This window comes from Mustela putorius, unplaced genomic scaffold (assembly GCF_011764305.1).
Source record: "Mustela putorius furo isolate JIRA1106 unplaced genomic scaffold, ASM1176430v1.1 tig00537350_pilon_pilon_pilon, whole genome shotgun sequence".
NCBI classification, from domain to species: Eukaryota; Metazoa; Chordata; class Mammalia; order Carnivora; family Mustelidae; genus Mustela; species Mustela putorius.
The window spans coordinates 24,157,409-24,176,692 of NW_025422471.1; the positions used below are offsets into that span (position 1 = coordinate 24,157,409).

The 19,284-nt window shown below is 44.9% G+C and overlaps 1 long non-coding RNA gene across 1 annotated transcript; it reads right to left on the reverse strand.

Annotated features, from left to right (window-relative positions):
- Window positions 1-11,914: 11,914 nt before the first annotated feature.
- On the reverse strand, window positions 11,915-12,396 carry LOC123390404. Its single transcript, XR_006604980.1, has 2 exons — window positions 12,269-12,396; window positions 11,915-12,126 (listed from the first exon to the last, which is right to left on the reverse strand). It is a non-coding gene; the product is annotated as an uncharacterized LOC123390404 (long non-coding RNA).
- Window positions 12,397-19,284: the final 6,888 nt, after the last annotated feature.

Here is a 19,284-nt window from a genome sequence, read left to right on the forward strand (position 1 = left end):
AGTCAAAAGGAAAAATGAACAAGAGCTGCGCAGTTTGAATTTTGAGAACTGACATAAATTTTACAGTTTTTTTTTTCCCAAGCATTAACTGTTCAGTGTTTCAGTTCAATGAAATAAAGGCCTCTTGTTTCCCATACCAATCAAGTGACCTCCTGCCTTGCTGTAATTAGTGGTAAACTTCAATATGCAAGCTAAAAGACCACCTAATTAAAAAGTATAATTAATTTACATAGATCATCCAAAATGGCTAGATTAGATAGCTTATGGAGATAATGTAAAACTCTTTGAGCTGCTTTTATTGGCTTCTTTCCCTGCTGTTTCTCAGGTTCTGAGTATTTTCATGGGAATGAGTTTATCAAAGTGGGAAGGGCTTTGAGGTGATGGTTTTAGCTAATCACTGCTAAACATTTAAAGCTTTGCAATTATTTTTTTTATCAATTACTCATGTATAAAACAAAAAAGGGGGGGGGCTTATCTTCCTGCTTGGTGCTGAGTGGCCTAATGTTATTAGTGAATATTTATTAAGTGCCTGTTGAGTGCTAGATGCCACTCACAACACACACTTATTTTAGAGTTGGCCGCGTTGAGCAGTGGTGCTCCTCTCTCTGGGCCAGACTGCAATCTGATTCCCCCGGTCACTAGGAGATGGCTGCAGGATTCAAAAGCAAGATAATGGTCAAAGTGTTTCCAGTTCCCTTTACTCTTAATTCACAATGCCAAGCCATGTGTATTACCTACTCTTCAGTATAAACAGTGTTGGGCTGCGGAGCAGGGCCAAGATCCTGGGTGACAAGCAAGAGGCTGTTTCAATGATGAGGGAAGAGCAATCTGCCCTGGTGCAGAAATTGTGGCCTCATGGTGACATTCGATTACAAATTTCCTTCTCTTTACCTGAGTTACACACAGAGAAGTTTCCCCCCCTATTTGCGGATGGAGAAAATAAATCAGGAGAGAGACCAATCAAGCTGGGGTTCTAAACAAAGATGCCTCACACAAGAGATTTGTTAATACCAACGGTCTTTGGGAGAGAATCCCAGGGACCTTGGCAACATCTTGCTGAAGAACAATGGATAAATTTTCACCCTCTTTAGTTTCACCTGCTTCTCTTAAGAAGGAAAAAATGTCACAGCACTAGATGATCTTGGTCTAACTGTACAGAGTTGTCCTGGGAGTATTTCGTAAGAACAGTGAATGCCAATTTCCTCTCATTGTATTTGACAATATATATCATTATGACATGAACTTTCTGTAAGTCCTTGATAATTTGGAGATCTGAGTCACTTGATAAGGAATCCTCCCCTCTCCATGAGATGAATTGTTGTGTTATAAGTGTTAGAACCTGAATCCTATGATTAAATTCCCGTGTAGCTTCTAAAATTTCACATTCTTGTTCTCTGTAAACATAATCCAAGTTCTACTTCATTTCTATATGCCTCAGTTCCCTCATTACTATGCTTCTGGTAATAGCATCATAATCAAGCAACTTGAAACTTTGATACAACCAGTTAGAATAATAGCAAATATCAACTAAAATAAAGGTGCTTGAATATTGATGCCTGTAAGAATCTCCTGGGGAGTTCAGAAAAAAAAAAAATCCAGATACCCAGGCTGCATCCCAGACCACGGAAATCATCTCTGTGAGGAAGGATCCAGGTATCAGGATTTGTGTGACTGAGCAATAAAAGCTTCTTATATGCCTTTGAGTTTTGAGGTGGTTTGTTAGGAAGCACTGTTGTGATTGTAGCTCTCTGATACACTCACTCATTCATTCCTTTATTTTCTGAATAATGACTGAGTACCTACTATGTCCCAAGGATTTGCTAGGTATTAGGGATATAGTGAAAAAAGTGGTGACCAAGGTCCTTGCCCTAGTGCAGTTTACAATCTTATTATGAGCAAAAAAATGAACACATAGCTATATCACATATTTTCAGGCATCATTTAGAGCCATGGAGGCAAATAATTCCATAGTAATGTGAGCTCAATGAAAACAAAGTTGTTTCTATAACCCATATCTTATGATAAGTTCCAAATAGATTGAAGACTTGAATTTTAAAAATGAGGAAAAATGGGAGACCCACAAGCCACAGACTACCTAATACCATCATCAAAATCAAAAGATAAAGATTAAACCAAGAAAAAAAAATATTTATAACTCATACGCCCAAAGGGGACTTTTCCTAATGTATGTCGATTTCAGAAAATTGGTAAGATCCATGATCAAATAGAAGAAATGAACAAATAGTTCATAGAAAAAGAAATAATAATGGTTCTTATATAAGAGAAAGTCAATCCACGTGTAATAAGAGAAAGGCATGCTGAAACTATGCTCAGGGGCACCTGGATGGCCCAGTCAAGTTAAGGGTCTGACTGGTGGTTTCAGCTCAGGTCATGATCTCAGGTTCTCGGGATCAAGCACTACGTGGGGCTCCCGCTCAGCTTGGAATCTGCTTGAGATTCTTTCCCTTTCCCTACCCCTCCCCTTCAGCTCCTTCCCTTGAGCTCTATCTAAAATAAATAAATAAAATCTTAAAAAAAAAAAAAAAAAAAAAAGAACTGCCCTATGACCCAGCAATTGCACTACTGGGTATTTACCCTAAAGATACAAACGTAGTCATCCGAAGGGGCACGTGCACCCAAATGTTTATAGCAGCAATGTCCACGATAGCCAAACTATGGAAAGAACCTAAATGTCCATCAACAGATGAATGGATAAAGAAGATGTGGTATATATACACAATGGAATACTATGCAGCCATCAAAAGAAATGAAATCTTGCCATTTGCAACAACATGGATGGAACTAGAGCGTTATCATGCTTAGCGAAATAAGTCAAGCAGAGAAAGACAACTATCATATGATCTCCCTGATATGAGGAAGTGGTGAGGCAACATGGGGGCTTAAGTGGGTAGGAGAAGAATCAATGAAACAAGATGGGATTGGGAGGGAGACAAACCATAAGTGACTCTTAATCTCACCAAACAAACTTAGGGTTGCTGGGGGGAGGGGAGTTGGGAGAAGGGGGGTGGGGTTATGGACATTGGGGAGGGTATGTGCTTTGGTGAGTGCTGTGAAGTGTGTAAACCTGGCGATTCACAGACCTGTACCCCTGGGGATAAAAATATATGTTTAAAAAAAATTTAAAAAAAAATTACCCTGAAATACTATCTTTTACTCAATAGTTGGTAAAGATCCAGGAGCTTGATACTGGGTTGGCCAGAGTGCAGGGAAATAGGCATTCTCATATACTCCTGACACAACTATAAACTGGTCCAACTTCTATGGATGGCCATTTGCTATAAATTTTTTCCCAGTGCTTTGTTCTACTTCTCTCTTACTCTAAGGACATATTTACATATGTGTGAAATGATGCAGCATTGTTTTTTTGTCTTTTTAAAAAGATTTTATTTATTTGACAGACAGAGATCACAAGTAGGCAGAGAGGCAGGCAGAGAGAGAGGAGGAAGCAGGCTCCCCGCTGAGCAGAGAGTCCAATGGGGGGCTCCATCCCAGGACCCTGAGATCATGACACAGCATTGTTTTAATGGCAGAATATTGGAAATCACTAAATGTTCATCAACAGGGGGTGAGTTAAATAAATTATGACACATCTATGAATACTATGTAGCTGCAGAAAAGACTGAGAAAATTCTTTATATGCTGAGAAAACTCTTTATATGCTGAGAAAGATACATCAATTATTCTGTTAAATAAAGAACAAAAAGCACGAGATGGTATATGTAAGTATACTACCCTTTGAAGAAAAAGCATATAAAAGCATTACAGACAAATGCACATAGCTGCATAAATATATATGTAGGTAGTGTGAGTGTAAAAAAGTTTTAAAAGAATACAGAGACAGCTAAGTATTTGTTTATATATGCTTAAGCTGTATCAGGAAGCATACATGGAGACCAGTAATTTTTATCTCCTGTGGGAAGGAGAATTGTGTGGCTTACGGACAGGAGCAAAAGGGAAAGTTTGACCATTTGCCTTTCTCCAATTTTAGAATTCTGAGCCACATCATTATTAATTCACAAAATTTTTTAAAAAATTATATACTGAATATACAATATGAATGTGTTTATATGGAAACACATTTACAATTAAAAAGAAAATTGTCAAGGGGTGGACTGTGGCGAGGGGGCTGGATTCTGTAAGAGACAGGCTCTTTGGGGGAGGGATTTCTGCTGTGGTGGGTGTTTGATAAAAAGCTGACTGAAGTGAGGGTAGAAGCTATAGGAAACCTTGGGGAAAAGAAAGCATTTCTGCGGGGCGCCTGGGTGGCTCAGTGGGTTAAAGCCTCTGCCTTCAGCTCGGGTCATGATCTCAGGGTCCAGGGATGGAGCCCTGCATCAGGCTCTCTGCTCGGCGGGGAGCCTGCTTCCCCCCTCTCTCTGCCTGCCTCTCTGTCTGCTTGTGATCTCTGTCTGTCAAATAAATAAAATCTTTAAAAAAAAGAAAAAAAGAAAGCATTTCTGGTGGAAGGAAAAGCCAATGCAAGGGCCCTGAGAGGGCAGCCTGGGATTTGGAGCAGTAGGAGAGTGTTTGGAGATGCGGTCTGAAATTCCTGGTCCCATGGGCCTTGTAAGTCATGGCGAGGGATTTTGAGTTGACTATGCCTGATATGAAGACATTAGAGGTTTTATGCAGAAGAGTTGCATAATGGGCCTTGCATTTCAACCTCTGTGCAGAGAGTAGCCTGACAGGAGGTCAGATGGTGGTGCCTTGGACCTGTGGCAGTGAGGGAAGGTGGTGAGAAATGGGCAGGGTTGGGGATATATTTTGAAAGTAGAGCCAAGAAGGTGTGCCACCACATCAGACATAGGGGTAATAATAAGGGTTGATTCAAGGATGACTTCAGTTCTTTTGGCTTGAGGAAGTGGGAGGATATTTAGTGAACACATATTATATTCTGGACACAAAACAGACACGGCACTGCCCTCAGGAAGTTCACTGTGTAATGGGGGAGCCAGACAATAAATAAGCATGCACTTGATAAACTCAAGAATATCCCTGGGAGAGGGTCAAGGAGGCATCAACGAGTTGCTGGGTTGGACGACAACCCCAGAGAAGAAAGGGCTATATTTAGAGAGCTAAGAGCTCCTTGCCTCAGAGATGAGATTTAAACTGAGATGTGAAATTGAGAAACCAGATGTGCAAAGAATGGCAGAGGAGCATTCAGGAGAAAGGGAAGAGCGTGTGTGAAACCTTCAAATTAGGGGGAAAGATTTGTTTTATGAATGTTCACAAGGCCAAGATGGCTGGTATGGACCACACCAAAGGGAAATCGGTGGATAGACAAATGGTGCTTATAGGCTAGCGAAAGGAAGAATGTTATTGTGTAGGTGTATTTATTTCTGAAAGGCAATGAACAGTTAAAGTTTTTTGACTTTACAACACCTGGCCTCAGAATTCTGGAAACGAAGGGGGGCAGGCTTTGTATTCTGCCAAATTTGGCCTAAACAGGTTTGGTGCTGGTTACTCCATTATTCCACTACCACGCTCCTTTTTTCTTCTAAAGTTGGGCTCCCAATATTTCTTGAGATGAACATTTCTTTCTCCAAATGCTCTGGTTCCCCAGGAAGACAGAGAGTTTGGGTTCTTTGACAGCTCAGACCAAGTAGTGTTAGTGGGACCCCTTTTCGTGGCAACCTGTTCTGTTGCAGGTTGGCCCACTTTGCACCATTCCCTCATGAGAAGGAGCAAAATTCAGTGGCCAGGAACAGGTGAAAAAGGACAAGGACAGGAAAATATTAGAATCAAGAGTTCCCAACATCAAGTGACAGCAGAGTAACCTGGGAGTGGCATGGGAGCCTGTGTGCTGTTACTACGAGAGGCAGTCTTTCCTCCATCTACTACAAGCACTACACCAAATTTCAGAAGGGGAAAAAGAACAACCTAATGGTGAGCTGATGAGCTGATCAATATTCTTAATTTACCTCTTCAGCTACAGGCCCCAGATTGAAAAGAGGACTGTGAGAATCTCAAAGGGCTGCCACCGTGGCACGAGCAAGTACTTGGCAAGAGCAGTGGCTTCTTGCCAAGTACTGCTGCAGAGGTTTGGGGGCCCCCATCTGGGAGAGCAAGGTGTACCTGCTGCTAGGACCCTTACAGATCTATGGGGAATGCTTCCCTGGTTAGAACTTTAACCTGCATGATCTTCCCCCATCTTTGCCCTGGATTAGAACAAGGTTCCAGGGGCCAATCCTGTTGTTTCCAGAATCACTGTGGTCTATAATATAGTTATTATATTATCCATAATATAATATATAAAATATATATGGTCAATAATATAATCATTATATTATATATTAATTATAATTATATTTATAATTATTATATATTAATTATAATAGTATATTATTTATATATAAATAATATAAATAAAATATATAATTAATATATATTTATATATAAATAATATAATAATTATATTACTGACCATATATAATATATTATATAATATATAATATATATAATAATATTATTATTATAAATAAACAAAATAATATAATAATAATTAATATAATTTCTCAGCCAGAATATAGGAGTTTTGTAGTTTAATGGATGGGAATTAAAAGGATAAATCACAAACAGAGTAATTGTCGAAACTGAACTAATGCTTACTATGTATACATGTTCTATACCAAGCCCTTTAAGTTCATGAAGTACATAATCATTATCCCCATTCTACAGATCATCAGTAGGGGTTCTTTTAATAAGTGTTTTAAGTCTTTTAATAAGTGTTTTAAGTATTTTAATAAGTATTGCTACTCTTAATTAATGTGTGATGGAAATTTCGTCCAAATCCTGGAGTTTTCTATGAAACCAATCAGGGTTAATCCAGGAGCGGGGAAAGAGACCTGGGGGTTGGGAGACCTGAACCCCAACCCTAATTCTCCAAAGCTGTTATGCACCCTCGGCTTGTCTGGGCCCCAGTTTGTCATCATTAAAAAGAGACACGTTAGATATTAATCCCTAAGGATTCCTGGTTCTGATGGTGGACCCTTCGTGTTGGCATCCTCTCTTTTTGTCTACCTCAAATTTCAGTCCGGTCCTCTGTTCAAACACTAAGTCTCTCACCAGTAATGAATCACAGGGAAGTCTCTGCACAGCACTCACTTTTCAAGGCTCAAAGCTGAGCACAGAGCTGGAGAGGGAGAGCACAACTTCCTTTATAAAGCCACACTGGACTTCTTGGCAACAAGGCCATCTTGACACTTCACTGTCAGCCTCCTTCTGAATCGCTCTGCACAAAGCTGACCTGGTTAGCCCCATCCTGCATAGGATGCATAAGTCCAGTAGTAATGACCTTTCCTTCATAATTCAGATTGCTTAATAAGCATAATTTGAATTGCAGTATCTGATTCCCAACTGCTATTGAACAGCTACGACATTCATTCATTCTTCCTTTCATTAATTTACTCTACAAAAACTTTTTTTTAAAGATTTTATTTATTTATTTGACAGAGAGAGAGAGAGATCACAAGTAGGCAGAGCAGCAGGCAGGTAGAGAGAGAGGGAAGTAGGCTCCCTGCTGAACAGAGAGCCCGATGGGGGGCTCGATCCCAGGACCCTGAGATCATGACCTGAACTGAAGACAGAGGCTTAACTCACTGAGCCACCCAGGTTCCCCTCAACAAAAACTTTTTTTAAAAAAGATTTTATTTATTTATATGACAGAGAGAGAGCACAAGCAGAGGGAGCAGCAGAGGGAAGGGAGAAGCAGACTCCCCACTAAGCAGGGAGCCTGATGTGGGGCTCAACCCCAGGACCCTGGGATCGTGAACTGAGCGGATGGCAGATGCTTATTTGAGCCACCCAGGCACCCCAAAACTTTTTGAACATTATTATGTATCAGACACTGTCAGGGCTCTAGGGAAACTAAGGTGGGGAAGACAACATCTCAGACCTCACAGTGCTGGTTTTCTCAGATAAAGAGGCAGTAAACAAGCATGTAGCACCCTTTCAAGTGGTGGTTAGTGCTATGCTGAAAAAATAAAGCAAGGTAAGGGATAAAGGATAAAGAATGATGGATATATTTGACTCCTTGGGGGGACTTTTTTTAGATTTGGGAAGAGGATGCAGGGGAGTCCTCTGTATAGAGATGACATTTGAGCAGAGACCTGCTCAAGTTCTAAAACTCAGGTTCTATTCAATGGGATTGGGTGGAAGTGATCTGTACAACTTCTGACTTGTTCTTTTAAAGCAAGAAGGATCTGATCCTCTTCCCCCTTCTTCCTTCCTGCTGGCCAGATTGTGAGCCATCCTGAACAACATGGACAAGGGGGACACTCTAGTAGCTGCCTAATTCTCATCCCAAGAAATACAGTACTTTTTTATCTTCTTGGAGGGGATGATTTTCACAAGTTTAATTTCCCCCTGTATATAGAACTTCCTTTTTTTTTTTGCCTTAATGATTGTGGGTTGTCTCCTAATCCAGCATTTACTTTCTTGTAACTGTCCCGAACTGTGGAGATTTTGATCACATTACGTCTCAGCACATGTCTTTCTAGGTTGATATCCTCTGAGTTCCATTCTGACCTCAAGGAGAATGCCTCTCCATTTCCTCAAATTCAATGACATCAGTTTTATTCTCTGTTTTCAGTTAAATGGTACCAGAGGCTATTGTCCTCAGGCTGGCAATCCAGCCTGGAACCTACAAATGTTTATTGAATTGAATTCACTTGAATTGAACTTCAAACAGCAGTTTCTCTTTAAAGAGAGCATGAACTAAGTTCAAGTTTCCAGACTTCATAGCCTGGCTTTCAGGTTCTTCCCTAAGCAGACAACATGAAGCTATGGAAGAAATAAAGACTTGGAGAGGATTCCTTTGCAGGAACACTCTTTCTCTTCTGTCCCCATCTCAGCTCGATTTCCTGGCCAGTACCTATGTACCCCTTACATCTCAATTTACACATTATTTCCCAGACCCCCAAGACCAAGTTGGTTTCTCCTCTGACATTATCTCATGGCTTATGGTACTTGTTTTTGTTGTTGTTTGTTTTTTTTTTTTTTATACACACATGTTTGTATTCATGTCTCTGCTCTTTCTTCATCAACTCTGAAGGCATGATATACCCATTATACTCTCAGGTCTCAGCCTAATGCTTGGCTCATAGCCAATGCTCAATAATAATTTGGTAAATGAATGAATGAATGAATTGTCAATGAGTAGATGGGCAATGGATAGCATTTTCTTGGACTCTTCTCTCTCATCCCTATGTCTAGAAGCAAATTCTAGGCTCTCCCTAAGAAATAGTTCTAGATTCTAAATCACTTATCACTTCTAACACTGCTCTCATTCTGGATTATTGCATTAGGCTCCTAACTGGCCTCCGGGTTTCCACTTCCCTTCTCCTCTCCCGCAACACACACCAATCTTGCAGTACAAATGTGAGGAAATAAATAAATACAACTTATTTATTTATTTATTTATTTATTTATTTGAGAGACAGAGTGAGTGACTGAGAGAGCACAAGCTGGAGGAGGAGCAGAGGGAGGGCGAGAAGCGGACTCCTGACACAGGGCTCTATCCCAGGACTCCAGGATCATCACCTGAGCTGAAGGCTGATGCTTAACTCCTTTCTTATCTTCCAACTAGTTCAGATAAACACTACAGTTTTCAGTCTCCACTGAAGCAGGTATGGCCATAAGACAAATTTTGGTCACTGCCCTGTGAGAAAAAGAGATGGATGCATTTTTGAGAAACTGATGTTTGAAGTTCAATTCAAGTGAATTTAATAAACATTTGTAGGTTCCATTTTGAGCCATCTCAGACCACAGGACAGAAGGCAAATGTTGAGGAAGGCAGAACAATAAAGAAGCCTGGATTCCTAAACTCTTGGAGCTGCTATATCAGCCTTGGAATGTGAGCCTTACAATGTCAGAATAAAATTCCATGTTTTCAAAGCTACTTTAACTTGGGGGTCTCTATTATAGCAGCCTAATATGTACTGTAACTAATACATACTCCCCTCCCTACTGCAGTCCCTTCGTGGGAAGTTAAAAAAAAAAAATTATGCCAGGAAAATGTTTATGGAAAAGTCAATATCCCTCCTGATGGGTGATTGAAAATTAAGGAAGAGGAGAATACACCCTCGCTGTAAAGCAGCCGGAATAGAACTATCTCCTGCCTCAAAAGACTCTCTGGTTCCATATGTTAGCATCTTGGGAAAGCTTGGGAGGGTGGAGAAGGAAGCTCTACCCCTTGCTTTCAGTCTCTAATTGGAAGAATTCCTTTGGGGAGTGAAAAGGAGAATTAGCTTAAGCTCTGGATTTGGGGGCTTTAATGGGCTTAAACCGACTTTTAATCAACCTTCACTCCCTGTCGTCCCAGTGTGTGAATTTTAATCACAGTCACTTGCATCTCCATCCAGGGCAAGGTTTGAGTATTTATGGTGCTCCGTGGTTTGAGGCTGCTGCCCTCCCCTGCCAGAGCCCCAGCTGCCCAGGGCTGCATCTGGACATAAGCTACACACCAATGAAGTAGTTTTTTTCTGAAAAGTCTCTGCAATATGGAAAGATTTTATATAGATTTGGATTAATAAACTCTATTTGGGTCAGTTGGAAGACCCGTAATTGTTACAAATTTGTTAGACTGGGGGTGCCTGGGTAGCTGGGTTGGTTAAGTGCCTTCAGCCCAGGTCCCGGGGCCTGGGATCGAGCCCCAGGTTGGGCTCCCTGCTTAGTGGGGAGTCTGCTTCTGCCTCTTCCCTCCCCTCCCCTGTGCTCTCTCTCTCTCTCTCTCTCTGGCTCTCTTTCAAATAAACAAATAAAATCTTTTTTTTTTTTTTAAAGAAACCTTTAAAACAAAACCAAACCAAAACAAACAAACAAAATTTGTTGGACTGCATGTATCTTCTCACCAGTTGTTTTCTTGGAACTTACTGGTTGACAATTTATTTTTGATTTTTGACTTACCTCTTCCCTAGATGCAGATTTATTGATAGAACTCCTCTGGAGATTTACATTATTTCTTCTCTGAAAGTCTTAATCACAAATATTAAAGGCTCATCTAGATACTACTCTTTCATAAGCTAAGGCTTGTGGGGGGCCCTGAGCCCCCTGAAGTTGTTTGCAAATAAATGCGTTTTCAGGGGAGGAGGGCCACAGCTTTCAACAGATTCTCAAAGGGATCTGTGACTCCCCAAGGAGAAAAATACTCTTTTAAGTGCAGGAGTTTCCACCAGAGCTAGCTATGTTGATTAGGGAAGCAGTAATTTGGGATAGTAATGATTTACCTCCAAACCATCCTCTCCCAAGCCTCCTACTGACATCAGAAAGATAGGGAAATCACTCATCTGGGCAACTTGCCTCTCCTTGAATTCCTCTTTTAAAATGGGAACATTCTATAAAGGATATTACATTAGCTTGTAACACTAAAGAAAGCTGGTTTATCAAATTACTTTCTTCCTTGGGATCCCAGCTTTGTGGGAGGCTCAGAGGACATAAGCAAGACTGACCTACTTCCCATCTTCTTCTCCACTTCCCAAAGGGTGCAATGCCCAGTGGCCACAGGCCACCAATGACTGATGGGCATGCTGAACTGTAAGGTCCCCTAGGCCAAGGATCTGCCCCTGTGTTCACCTCGCTCTCACCTGGGCCCAACTCAATGCCTAGCGCATAATAGATGCTCAGTAAGTACTGGTTGGGTGAAAAAGGGAAAGTGGGTCTGCTACCTCATTGTCACGTTGTATGGATGATGCGTGTTTCCTTGTCTAATTCAGAATGGTTCCAGATGATAAAACTGAATCAAGGAGAGGGTTAACAATCTGATTAGAAATAAAGACTGAGCTACCACCGCAAGTGGATGTCGGGAACGTGCATGTGTACACACCTCGAGGTAAAGAAGGAATTCATTCATGGGCTGTCCACAACCTGATAAAACCTGAAAGATCAGAGCTATCCATTTAGGAAATCTTTGGAATAATTTATTTAAGACTTTTTCCCTCTGAGGTGGTTAAAACAGAGTTGTTGCCTTGTCAGAACTTTAATAAAGTTTGGGAAACGACGTGGAGAGAATGCGAACGTCCAAGGCCCTTCCGTGCCAGGTGTCTAAGCCGGTTGAAGCCGTGGCGTTTGCCGCCCGCTGATGCCTCCCGCCGCGCTGTACTCCTGCGTCTGAGCACCGGTTTGTTGTGACTCGCTCTTTCCCGGTCGAACGGACATCCCCCCACCCCTGCCGAGGGCTTCCACCTGCGCCCAGAGCTTCCCTGGCCTGCCCCCTCAGCACCCGCCCGGGTCAGGGTCTCCGCGTCCCGACCTGCTCCTCCGTCGGCCGGTGTTCTCGAAGTTGTTTGTGCAAACCCGGCTCCGGACGCGGAGCGGACGGGCGCGACCCGGGAGCAGCCGGTAGCCCCCGCACCCGGCGCGGCCGCCCCGCTCCGCCCTCCCCCGCGCGCCGGGTTCCGCCCGCGCCACCCGCCGGAGGGAGGAGGCCGCGCGGCAGGCGCTGCGCCCCCTGGGGGCCGGGCGGGACAGGCCTGGGTGCCCCTCGGGGACCGGCGGGACCGCGCGACGGCGTGAAGGCTCGGCGGCGGCCACTTCGGGCGGGCGGGCCGGGCTTGCAGAGGAGTTGGGCTATTTTGTAACTGCACCATCCACCCAAGCCTCATTACCACCTCTTAATGAGACCCCTTTACTCCGTGACGTGCAACCGCTCCATCTCATTAAGGAAATCGCTCTTCAATGCTGATTATTTTATTTGCAGCCATAATTATATTTCTTTCGGCTAAATCACGGTTTAATCGAGCCCACATGGAGGGCAGCAGCACTAATTACGGCGGGGGATGCGGCGGCGGCGGCGGCGGGCGCGGGCCGGCTGGGGGTGGGGGCGGTAGGGGGTGCCCGGGCGGCGGGCGCGGCCGGGGGGCCTGCGGGCGGGGAGGGGCGCGGGCGGGGGGCGGGGGCCTGGGCTCAAACACAACAACTTATTACTTCTAATTCCCCAACTGTCACCAAATCACCTGCACGAAACAAGAATCTAATTTGTTAAGCTGGCATGTCTGCAGATGGAAGATCGATCTTCTCTGTAGATTTCTCTAATTGAGTGAATATAGACGCCCGGAATTAGCCGCACTCGGGCTGCGGGGAGGGGGCAAGGGAAGGGGTGTAGAGAGAAAAGAAGGGGGGGAGGGAGGGAGGGAGAAGAAAGCCGAGAGGAAGGGGAATAGAGAGAAGGGGAGAAAGAAAGAGAAATGAGGAGAAAAAAGAAATAAAGCAGACGCAAAGAACGGAGAAGAGGGAGAGCGGAAAGAGAATGAAAGAGTGGGAAGATGAAAAAGTAGAAAAGAGAAAGAAGAAAGGAGGAAGAGAGAATACAGGGAAGAGGAAAAAGGGAGTGAGGAAAGAGGAAAAAGGAAAAGCAAAGGCAGATGGGTAACGAAAGACGGAAAAGACAGGGAAAGAGGAAATTCTATTTGAGGAAGGCTCATTACCTGTAGAATTATATCCCCCTCCCCTATCCTACCCCCCAAAGTCTAAAATAGCCAGAGAAACCTAGCCCCAGTGTCAGTCGTAAGCTGGGACTAACTGCTTAGGAAAAGGAAAAGGTTGGGACGGGGGAGCCCGGCTGGGAGCGAGGGGTGGGGGGAGGGGCGGGCGCCGGCGGCTCCAAGAAATGGCTTACAGAATTACATTTGTTTTTCTTGTGATTTTATTAAAAGTCACTCCTCATCTCCAGAATGCGTGAAAATATCTACTTTCCACTCAGATACACCGCATTAACTTGTTGGAGGGGAATTTGTTTGTTTGTCTATTTTATTTATTTGCTAGCTAAGATTGATGCAGTCTTATTAGCGCTATATCTAGTTATAGAAAGAGATAAGGATGAGATGTTTTTCTTTTTATTCCAATTACTAGCCTTGTCACCTAACTGAATAACTGATATATGATTATTTATCCTGAGTAAATAGAAATCAGAAAAGCAGCGAACTTAACACATATAAATAAAATCTCTGTGTGGCTTATTATATTTCGTGTGGCTAATTGGGGCCATTAAAATTACAGGGCTAAAGGCAAAAAAAAAAAAAAAAAAAGAGGAGATACGGAATCAGGGGGCGTGTTCTGATCTGTCATTGTTTTGTGTAGAGCTTTCCGCGTTAAAGGCCGCCGATGCGAATTGTTAGAAGGTAATGATAGAAAGAAAAAAAAAAAAAAAGCGAGGGACAAGCCCCAGCGCCCAGAAGAGTCACACAGGTGGACTGCATGGTTATAGTTTGCAAATTCGAATGTATGGGAAACTGTTTATTGCAGGGGGAGGAAATTACGTGGAGCTCCTGTATCGCCACAGGCTTCAGGAAGGGTAGGAAATCAGACAGCTTCTTTCCGGGCGAGTTTTCCGCTGCTCTGTCGCTCCCGGCACAACCCCGCGATTCGGGTGAGCAGGCAGTGGATACACACTGCTCACACAAGCGCTCACAGAAGTACACGCGTCACGAACACGCAGCCCCTGCTCCCAGCGCTTAAAAAGAAACAGCCTGGAGTATGGGTCCTTGGCTTTTAGTTCATAGGCTGGGGAGCCCGGGTCATGTAAAGAGTTTTTGCGGCCCTGGGCTCCCGCAGCGACATTAAAGGGACAACCCTGGCTGATTGCTGCCCAGAGTCTCTGAGCTCGGGAGCATGCAAGTTTGGGCTTGCCCCAAGCCAGGTGGGCTAGGGGGTAGAGGCCCTCAGTTTGCCCTGGTGAGTCGCTGCCCATTGGAGAGCCCTGGAAGCTTTCTCAGTGGCCAGGCAGGAGTATTCAGCCAAAGCTTCTTTGGCTGTGGTCTCTTTTGCGGGGAACCCCAAGAGAGTTCTTTAATGCACAGAAGTGTGGAAGTGCCTATCACCCTTTCCCAGAGACTTGGCTGCCCTCCCAGATCTCCTTCCTTCCACGCACCCCATCCTCAAAATGAGTCCCTTCAAATGAGCCATACATCAAGCAGTCCCAAACTCTAGCCTGGCGAGATGTGGACCACTGACCCCTGTCCCCCGCAATGAGGTTTGGGGCTGGGGGAGCTTCCATTCTGGCAACTGGGGTAAGATATAGGAGGAAATGGTCACCATTGTTTCAGACACGGTGGCCTTGAGAGCTTCTTGTTTCTTTCTTTTTTTTCTCAAATATTTGCCCCCCACCCTTTATTCTTTTTGAGGTTCTAAGATAGGCCTGAGGAACGGGATCTGATTTGCCATTGCGTTTGGGTTATTGCATATCTGGAAAAGTAAACAGGATTGTTCAAGTCACTTGATTTGTTTTCTGTAAGCAAATAATACCCAAAAGCATGGCTGTAATTTACCACGAATTAAAATTGATTCTTTTCATCAGGCAAGAAAATAGGAAAATGTGAGATCGTTAATTATTGAGGGAGGCGCTCCTCATTAAAGGGAACAATGTTACAATTCAGCATTTAATAGCAGGAATGTGAATAATAACGCGCCATATTTCAGCCCACTGTCTGCAAAGAAAAGAGAGCAGTTTACAAACAACCCAAGCAGCCGAAAGTTACATTTAATAAACACCCGAGATTTCTGTAAGTGGAATAAACAATCAGGGAGCTGGGCACACTACCCAATTCTTCAGGAGCACCTAGTATAAATTTTTATTCTTTCTGTCTGTCTCTGTCTCTACAAAAGATTCACAATGAGCACAGAAATACAATTAGAGATAAAATCAGAATTACAAACCTAATTAGCATAAATCCATCATTAGGGCACTTGCTGCCAGGATTTCCCACCCCATTCACCTCCCCATCCAACTATACTGTATTTCTAAATCTTTCTCTGGACTAGGATGGCAAAGCAGAAGAGACACCCATTTGGTAGTCGCTGTGCTTGTAGTTTACATAATCAGCCATCAAGGTTTTGATTTAATATATATTCCAGAAAGCCCATTCTCTCAAAACTACAAAGTTCTCGGGCTGGGTCTGGGCGCTCAGCCGGTCGGGAGACAGAGCGGTTCCCCTGGCCTTTAAATGGTCTTTGTGCTTCGTTAAAAAGGAGAAGCGGAAAAGAGGAGAAAGCAAAAAAAATGATTTCCCTGTGCATCGCCCCTTGGCAGGCTCTTGTACAAAATTCAATCTCTATTTTTTATGAGAAGTAAACTGTCTAAATAAATTTTATTAGGGGCAACCAATATATTTTCTGGTAGTTCCCTTTGTTCCACTTCTACGTGTGTGTAACAATCTAAAACCTATTTATTGAGGAAAAATCACTGGATCCGTCATAGAAAATCCTTTTACTTTGCTTTGAAGTGATTTCTGAAGACATTCTTGTCATTCCGAAGATTTGGGGGCCATTGCGCTAAAGCCTCGCCTTGTTAGGGACTTCAGTTCCCATGATCATGTGGGAAATGCCTTAAATTATCAATAGCAATGGGCCTGACCGGCACTTTCCCGGCTGCCCCAGGAACGTGGGAAGATGACGGGGAATAAAACTCTGGTAAATACATCTCAGGCGCTGCCCAGGTGGATTCAGACTTTGGCGAGAAGGAGCTGCTGAGAGGAAACCGGGAGCGGGGACGAGCATTTTACATCCAGACTATTGTCGTTTTCCTCGCCACGCCTGCTGGCAACCAGCTCCCGACATCCGGCTCCAGCTTACACCCTCCCCACCTCGACGCCCCCACACCACCCCTGTCACCCCCCTCCCACTCTCAGATTTCCCTTTCTTTTTTTCCCCCTTTCCTTTATCCCTACCCCCCCCCAAGATGCTTATGCTCTGAAGTCTTGGAAGAAATGATTTAGTTTGTTTATACTGCTATAAAAATCAAGACCAATAGAAAAGTCATAAAATGAAGCGGGCTATCAATCACGCCGCAACATTGTTATTCAGTGGTTACTAACAGAGATGGATAATCCTTTGATTTCGTCCCATTGTTATTACTCTGATGTGTCTTCACATTAACTATTACACATTTATTTATCGACCTGAAAGATACAACAAAACAGAATATACGAGCGAGTGCGTGTGGGAGGACGCTGCACGGCCCGCGGCTGTTCTGGGAGTGGCTGTGGGAGGAGGACAAGAGCGTCTGTGTACACCTGAGAGCGGACTCCGGGCCCCGCGCCCTTCTTCTCTCCCCACGTCGCGGCCTCTCCTCCCTCCCTCCTGACACGGTGCACCGCCAAGGCAAAACGGGCCTCCACGGACTTGCCTGTTTGGAGGAGCAAGGGTCAGCTCCCAGGCACCCCTCTCTCTTGCTCTGACACTTCTGCCCACCTCTACCCCAGCGCTCCGGTCTTGGAGCCCCTGCAAGTCCCTCCAAGGTGGACACAACCCCCTGCGAATCCCAGCAACGTGCCGCCAGGTGCGCACTTGGGAACCGCGTCCAGGACGCACGCCGCCCCGCCCCAGGCCGCCGTCTGGCCTCTCGCCTCCAACGCCTGGCGCCGTCCCTTCTGGATTTGGGGTTTTGTTTGGGGAAGGGGAAGGTTGTACTGGAGGGACTTTATTTGCCTTAGGTTTAGGCATTCTCCTTCCAGTCAAGGCTTTCTCGAAAGGACGCTAGGTGTTTGCGGAGCACACTGGGGGTTTCCAAGCGTGCCGCTGCCACCCGGGCTCCGCCAGGCTGCTATCCTCGTTCCCGTCGCCCCGGCCCCACACAGGCCGTGTTGGCATCAGTTGCGGCGGCCGCTGAAGCTCTGCCAGGCCCAGAGCTTCCGGGGAAGCCGTCTCCGCAGCTTGGAAGGAACCGCCGTGGCTGATGCCCGGCAATCACGCGTGTGTGCATGTGTGCGCGCGCGCACGTGTGTGTGCATGGGAGGAGGGGAGCAGGCTGCAGGAGAGAAGGAGGAGGAAGCACAACTGCCCCAGAGTTCGCCTTGCAGCCTCCTTTGTCTCCTTGCTCGGTCCCTGTCACACAGGCAGCTAAGGACACACACACACACACACACACACACCCATTCCTCTCGCATCTGCTCTCAGGCAGCATTTCCAATGTTTTGTGTAAGTCAATTGGACGGCGAACAAAAAAAGCCATTTGCTCGGTATTATTTAAAACAGACTTCATAGGACCACCCTTTTGTGGAAGCTTTATTTGCACTAAATGAATAATCTTAATTGCATCACTCTCGAATTAAAAATCAATGTTAATCAAGTTGAGAGTAGTAAATATCAGTTTTCATTGTGCCTGGGTAGAGGGCATTTTTCTTGTGTTGCAAATAAAAATACAAGTCAAATAACTTTAAAAGGGCATTATGTTCTGCTACAAATACAATTGAAACGGATTGTTTAGGAGCAGATCAGAAATGGTACAGAATTTTGCACTTAATTTCCTCAGTTATCATTTACAATAAGAACCTCTGGGCTTGACAGCCAAGTCTAAACAGTAGTAAATTAGTACAAATTTATACTGATTTTACTCTAATAATCGTAATAAAAGCTTATAGATTTGGCACTAATTACATAAATGCCTAATGATCTTGAAAATTACTCTGGTTAGAAATATATTACTAATCTAAACTTTGTTGTTGGCTGGCTCTGAAAAATCAGAACATTAGAGATGGTTCGCTTCACTTGTGCAAAGCACTTTAAATTGTTCAAGTAGTTTAACATATTCAAGAAGAAAATAAAGAGCATTTAACTTTATTTACAGCCATAAGTGGAATTGGGAACCGAGCTGAACTTAGAAACTTTGACGGAAAGAGCAGGATGTGGGGCCAGGATGCAGGCGTGGGCCGGGCAGAGGAGCGGGCTCCCAGCGGGAAGGGTGCAGAGTGTACGAATCGGCACTCTGCTCGGGGCCCTGAAACCGACTGCGGGCCCAGGAAGCGCCGCGGGGGGAGTCTACTCCTTTTTTCCTCTCTAGGCCTGCTGAGGGGGTGGTACTCTTTAGAGACGGGGTCCCAGCCAGGGGCATCTGTACCCTAGGCTCAGGCCTGCTAGGCGGCCGCGAAGTCTAGGCGCGTTCTAGAGGCCGCGCAGGGCGCGGGTTGTGCTGCGTGTTGGCAGGCCCGAGCCAGCAGCAGGCCAGGGTGGCCCACAGCGCGCGGGCGGGAGTGACTCTCGGGTCACGCGGGGGTCAGGCCGTGCTCTGTCCCTTGGGCCCGGGAAGATCCTAGTCGTCAGAGACAGAGCTGCACCTTGGAGGGAACAGGGACAAGGAAAAGGAAAGGTGTGCCTGGAGAAAATCGCGAGAACAACCAGCGGAGTCCGGGCCGCTGAGCCCCGGGCGAGGCCGAGGCGGCCACCGCTGCTTTAACTGCTGCTGTCGGCTGGAGCTGCCAGGGCAGCCGCCACCGCCTCCTCCGGGCGGGCGCGGGCGGGCGGGCGGGCGGAGTGGGGGACTCTCCCGGCGCTGAC